Source organism: Drosophila navojoa, unplaced genomic scaffold, assembly GCF_054131105.1.
Source record: "Drosophila navojoa isolate 15081-1374.11 unplaced genomic scaffold, UAZ_NAV_1.0 NAV_Backbone_181, whole genome shotgun sequence".
Lineage (NCBI taxonomy): Eukaryota > Metazoa > Arthropoda > Insecta > Diptera > Drosophilidae > Drosophila > Drosophila navojoa.
This window is the reverse complement of record NW_028301778.1, coordinates 3,277-10,085: the sequence shown is the minus strand read 5'-3', so window position 1 is coordinate 10,085 and position 6,809 is coordinate 3,277. Positions and strand designations below refer to the sequence as shown.

The following is a 6,809-nucleotide window of genomic DNA, read 5'->3' as shown; positions in this document are numbered from 1 at the left end:
TCAGCTTGTCGCCCTGATCAAGAATATATATACTTTGTGGGGTCTGCCACGCCTCCTTCTGCCTGTTACATACTTTTAACAAAACCATTATACCCTGATTTCCCATTTTCAATGGGTTCAGGGTATAAAAATTGGGACTCTGAAAGCGTGATGCCTATAAAGCTATATCGAGTTTATCACTAAAAATCGATAACAACTCCCAATATTTTATTATCGATTAAAAACCTTATCGAAGATCACTTAAATAATTATATCTCCTACATCTTTCAAGCTAGAGTCTCCAAATTTAAAATGTATATTAAGATGAATTTTATACAATATCGGTTTTTGTTAAAATTTACCCCCCACCCCTAAATTCACCCCCTCACCCTCATCTTTGTAAAAGTCGTATACACATACATTTATACATCATGATTACGTTCTGAAAGTTTCATTACGATCGTACGTCTAGAAATTAAATTATTCAACAAATAAGTTTTCATTATATTGTCAACACTGCAGCACAACCCAAGCGCAATCGCCTGTATATGCGTGTGTGTGTGTGTGCATGTGTTTGTATGCGTGTGTGTGTGTGCGTGTGTGTGTGCTAACTATTATTGAAATATCAGTTGATTGTAGGGTTCAGGGGATCTCGTAGTCGAGCAGTCTCGACTAGAGCTTTCTTTCTTGTTATTATTCAAATAGTCAATACTGTCTGTTCTCGCAGAGAAAGAGTTGGCTGTTTGCAACACCCATTTGGTGATGGTTGAAAAACTCAGTGTCCAGAGTGCTGAAATAGATTGGACTTGCTTGGTCGGCCTATCGCAACTGTGACAGATGAGTCAGATCAATTCTTAATCGGAACTATGAAGCTGAAAGATTCGAGCTGAATCTCAGACCGAGAAACCCGAATAAGATAAATTCAACTAACTTATAATAACATCTGTGTCACCATGTTTGCTCGTTTGTTTTCGTATAGTTGTTATTTCATCCAGATATTATTTTTTTGGGTTTTGTGCAATTATCAGATACGATTCCAGAATATTGTATATTGGGCCCAGCTCGGATATCAATACTGATTGTTCTCTGGTAGTTGTTGCAGGGTCAAATTGGATGAATCTGGGTGTAATATAAACTCATACTCGTCTGGCCAGTAGACGTTGTTATGACGGAAGTTGCTAAATGTTGATAGTGTTGTCTGGAACTTGTGTATATGCTGCCTGGCGTATCCTTGCCGAACACTCACACTTTAGTTAACTTTTGCATAGCAATACTCTATAACCAGCTTTAGTAGCAATAGCCCAAAATCCATTGTTTCCCCTAATTGTATAATATAGCAAGAACAGCACACAACAGCACAAAACCTAGCTTCCTTCCCCCATTATAACAACCCAAACTTGTCATATTTATTAGAACATCAAAAATAGTTAGATACAAAAATGCCTATTTCAAGAAGTCCCCAAGATATGCGTACAGTAGAGAAAACTGTTAGTTTGTGTAGTCTTTGTAGCCAAGGGATGAGCAATACCCAGCAATGTTATTGTACCCCTTGTAAGCACAATTTCCACAAGTTATGTCTAGAACAGTGGCTGGAAAATAAGCAAGAATGTCCGCAATGTCAGTCCACATTGGACTCAAGGTCAATTAAGTTGGTTATTGGCAACTGTTCACCTGACCCGAAACCAGCTTCAACCTCAGCAATTCCAGGTAGTTCGCGTATGGTAACGCGTAATTTAGCCAAAGCATTAGGTGAAGTTCCGCCTGAGTCTCTAGAGCATCCCCAAGAGCGATCGCTCGAAGGCAGTGAGGTAATTATATCCGGTTTAGATGCAAGCCATAATTCGGACCGAAACATAGTTCCTCCTCCAAGAGGCATTAGTACCCGCCGACGAGGCCGACCCAATCGAGCCGGCCATACTCGTCAAGAATCCGCAGGCGTTGATTATAATATAATTCAGCAAATGATCGAGCAGTCAGTCACTCGTGTGATGTCGTCGCTCCGTATTGATTCACGGCCCAGCTCAAGCGAGCAGCTGCCGTCTATTCCGACTCCTATGGCATACTCGCCAGGAGGCTCGTCTGTCCAAAGCAGAAGAACAGCTGACATTATGCAGAAATGGAATCTCCATTTTGATGGGTCATCTGAAGGACTAGGAGTGGAAGAATTTATTTATCGTGTGAGAGTCCTTACGGACGAAACTCTCGATAGTGATTTTATGGGGCTTTGCAAACATTTGCACATTCTTTTCTCTGGGAAGGCTAGAGATTGGTTCTGGAGGCACCATAAACAAGTAGATAGAATCGTATGGAATGATTTTTGTGCAGCACTTCGACAGCAATATAAAGATTATCGCTCTGAATTTATGAGTAAAGAGTTAGTGAGAGCTAGAAAGTAAAAGGTCGGTGAATCTTTTGTCGCTTTTCATGATTCGGTGGCTGCATTAATTGATAAATTTGGCCTCAAAATAAGCGAAGAAGAATTATTAGAAATTCTGCAAAATAACCTGCTGCCTGAAATGCGGCACAAGTTACTGTACCAATCTATCAGTTCAGTTGGCCATTTGCGTAGGTTAGTGCAAATGAGCGAAAATTTAACAAATGACCTTATAAGTCAATCAGACAATTTTTCTCGACCCAAAACTGTTGCGTTTCGTCGTCAAATTAATGGAATCGAGAATAATGGGGTCGGAATTGAGGTTGAAGAAGAGACAGATTCAGCAGAGTTGGAAATTGCAGCGATGCAAAAAGCACATTCCAACTTGACATGCTGGAACTGTGAAGAAAAGGGGCATGTCTGGGAAAATTGCCTGAGGGATCGTAGAGTCTTTTGTTATGGTTGTGGCACACCACAAGTATACAAGCCACAATGTAAAATTTGTATCCGTAGGCTAGCGGAAAACCAGCAAAAGGGGACATCCCCCAAAAATCGGATGCCCCCGAATTAATAGACCCAATCAGCAACAATCTCGCGCCATCATTAGAATCTTCAAATGAAATTGATGCACGGGTGCTTGATCTCCGTTTTATCCCATACAATGACAAGCTATCTAAATATCTTGAAATACGAAGAAGAATTTTTAATGAACAAGCGTAGTGCAAGGTTGAGAAAATACTATAATGAAATAAAAAGTAGTCGTAGATTAGTAATCTCAAACATATTTAGCAATCAAAAAGATATGCGCAGTTATGCGAAAGTATCTTTTTTGGATTTTCAAGAATCAGGCTTACTAGATACTGGCGCAAATATCAGTTGCATTGGCGCTACTCTAGCGAAAAATGACTTTTCAAAAAGTCCTTGTTTCAAGTCGCTCAAATCTTTTGTAAAAACTGCAGGTGGAGAAAATCAAGCAGTCATAGTAGTTTTGAGTGTTGTCATGCAATATAAAGCAATATCAAAGCCCATGAAATTGTATGTTATCCCAAACATTAAACAGAATTTAATTCTCGGCCATGACTTTTGGAAAACATTTGCCCTTGCTCCAGATATTATCAGTGCTGTAGAAGCAGACCTCGATGTTGTTGACGAAGATGTGGAAGGTAAATATCCACTCACAAGCCTTCAGTTACAACAACTCAGTGCAGTTAAGCAGTTGTTTCCCAATGCTGCAGAAAAGTTAGGTCGCACCTCACTTATCAAACATCACATTGACGTGGGAGAAGCAATGCCAGTAAAGCAACGCTTTTATCCTGTTAGTCCTGCAGTCGAACAGTTGCTATATAAAGAAATCGATCGGATGATTAGCCTAGGGGTGATAGAGCCATCAACCAGTGCATGGAGTTCTCCTATGAGATTAGTGGTAAGACCAAACAAAGTTCGACTTTGCTTAGATGCCCGAAAGCTTAACGCGGTGACCAAAAAGGACGCATATCCATTGCCTAGTATAGATGGAATCTTTTCGAGATTGCCAAAAGCTAACATTATCTCCAAACTTGATTTAAAAGACGCCTATTGGCAAATAGAACTGACGGACGACTCAAAGCCACTGACAGCTTTCACAGTACCAGGTAGACCACTATATCAATTCAAGGTTATGCCGTTTGGTCTGTGCAATGCGCCATCAACGATGTGTAGGCTAATAGATGAAATCATTCCCCCTGATTTACGTAATTGTGTCTTTGGATATTTAGATGATTTATGCATTGTATCTGAAGATTTCAATTCTCACATCTCCGTGCTAGTACGAATTGCAGAGCAATTCCGGAGAGCCAATGTCACCTTAAATACACAAAAGTTAACTATCTTGGGTACGTAATTGACAAGACAGGCATATGCACAAACCCTGACAAAATCTCTTGTATACAAAACTGGCCACCTCCGAAAAACTTAAAGCAAGTGAGAGGCTTTTTAGGTGTATGTGGGTGGTATCGCCGTTTTATAAAAAACTTTTCAGACCTAGCCTGTCCCATAACTGAAGTTTTATCTTCTAAAAAGAAATTTAACTGGACTCCAGAAGCCCAAACTGCTATGGAAAAACTAAAAGCTGTGTTAACTACGTCTCCAGTTTTGCAAAATCCAAAGTTTGATCAGAAATTCTTTTTGTTTTCATTGTTTCATTGTTTCATTGTGCCGCTAGTGATTTTGGAATTGGTGCAGTGTTAGTACAACTTTCTGAAGATAATGAAGAAAAACCAGTAGCATTCATGTCTAAAAAACTCAGTCGATCTCAGCGTAACTATAGTGTTACAGAGCGTGAATGTCTTGCAGTTATTCTAGCTATAGAAAAGTTTCGTTGCTATTTAGAGCTTCAAGAATTCGAAGTCATTACTGACCACTCCAGTCTCTTGTGGCTGATGCGACAACAAAATGTTTCTGGACGATTAGCTAGATGGATTTTTCGCTTGCAACAGTATAAGTTCACTATGTCGCACCGTAAGGGCAAAGATCACATTGTACCCGACGCTTTATCGCGATTGCACGATTGCAATGAAATAGCTTCGTTAGACATGAGTCCCATCATAAATTTAGAATCAGACGCATTTCAGTCTGACGATTACAACCAATTGAAGATATCAGATATCAAAGATATCAAAATTGTGGATCATAAAATCTATATCCGAACTGAACACTCGACCGGAGATGAAGTTCAAGATAAGTTTTTGTGGAAACTATGGGTGCCACAGCCACTTAAAGGCGAGGTATTAAAGCAAGCCCATGATAGTGTAACGTCCGCACATTCAGGTATACAAAAAACAATCGAGAAATTGCGACGAAATCTTTTTTGGCCCGGGTTAGCAAAGGATGTCCGCGACTATATTAAAAATTGTTCGGTATGCAAACAATCCAAAGCCCCGAATTATACTCTCCGTCCTCCAATGAGTGCTCAAAGTCCGACTTATCGACCTTTTCAGAGGTTGTATATAGATTTATTAGGGCCATATCCCAGGGGCAAAAGTGGACATGTAGGACTTTTAATAGTATTAGATCATTTCAGTAAATTTCATTGGCTTTGGCCTTTAAAAAAATGACGTCATCTGTTATTCAAGAGTTTCTATTAAAACATATATTCCACAGTTTTGGCGTTCCAGAGACAATAGTAAGCGATAATGGAAAGCAGTTCAAATCTAATGAGTTTAATGCTTTTTTAACGGAACTGGGAATACGTCATATATATACAGCTTTATACTCCCCTCAGAGCAATGCTGCTGAGCGAGTTAATCGCTCTTTGTTAGCTGCTATTCGGTCGTACCTCGAAAGTGACCAGACTTATTGGGATCAACATATTTCTAGTATCTCATGCGCCTTACGATCTGCTTTGCATCAATCCATCGGATGCTCCCCTTATAGAGCTTTATTTGGGTTGGATATGATCACTCATGGTTCAGACTATAAGTTGATAAAGCAATTAACATTGCTTGACGAACCATTAGTACCACTCTCTCGAGCAGATAACTTATCTCTAATTCGTTAAGATATACAGGCCAACATAAAACAAGCTTATGAACGAAATGTTAAACAGTATAATTTGCGTTCTAAGCCTATTACATTTAGGGAAGGGCAAGAAGTGTATCGCCGAAATTTTGCACTTAGCAAATTCGCTCACAATTATAATGCGAAATTGGCACCCCAATTTTTGAAATGTAGAGTGAAAAAGAAACTGGGAAATTGCTTTTATCTTTTAGAGAATTTGCAAGGTCAAGAGATAGGTACCTTTCATGCCAAAGATATCAAGCAATAGACATCCGAACATATTCCCGCTAATATTCCGTCTAACGGTGGTATATTATCGGGTGGTGTAATGGTCGCAAGCCAAAACAAAAAAATAAAGGGTAAATAAAAATAACGAAAGAAATATATTCAAAAAGTACGCGCGCTTTTAAAAGCTTTGGAAAGGTACACCGAACCTTTTCATTGCTTGCAGAGCTGCATTTAGAGCTTTCGGTAGGTTCCGAAAAGTTGTCGCGCACGCGCAACAGCTGATCTTGTCGCGCTGTGCGAATTCTGTAGCGACAAGTATTAGTGCAGCCAACTTTAGGGGCAATAAAACCCTAAAGCTTTTATCTGCTGAAACCTATAAAAGCAGCCAAAGTGCAAGATTTATTTCTTTTTAAACTCCACGTGCGACTGCAATATAAATTACATATATATATTGCATTCATATATATTTTATATATATGTCCCACGAATAAAAAAGGTATGCAAATTTATTAGCGAGTGACAGGTTATTAATAAAGCAACCTTTTCTGTAGCACCTCAACAAAATTCTCTTTGCGCCCGTGTCACATTTGGGCACGGCAAGATATTAAAAGCCTGCCCTAGACACGGGCTCTGACTTAATTTTTGGCACATGGAGCGATCGGAGCAACTGCATCTATAGGCCGGAGGAGCTTCA

The 6,809-nt window shown here is 39.5% G+C and overlaps 1 long non-coding RNA gene across 1 annotated transcript; it reads left to right on the top strand.

Moving 5' to 3' along the window:
- Positions 1-699: 699 nt before the first annotated feature.
- On the top strand, positions 700-6,507 carry LOC149090447 (uncharacterized). Its single transcript, XR_016197618.1, has 2 exons — positions 700-2,270; positions 5,765-6,507. It is a non-coding gene; the product is annotated as an uncharacterized LOC149090447 (long non-coding RNA).
- Positions 6,508-6,809: the final 302 nt, after the last annotated feature.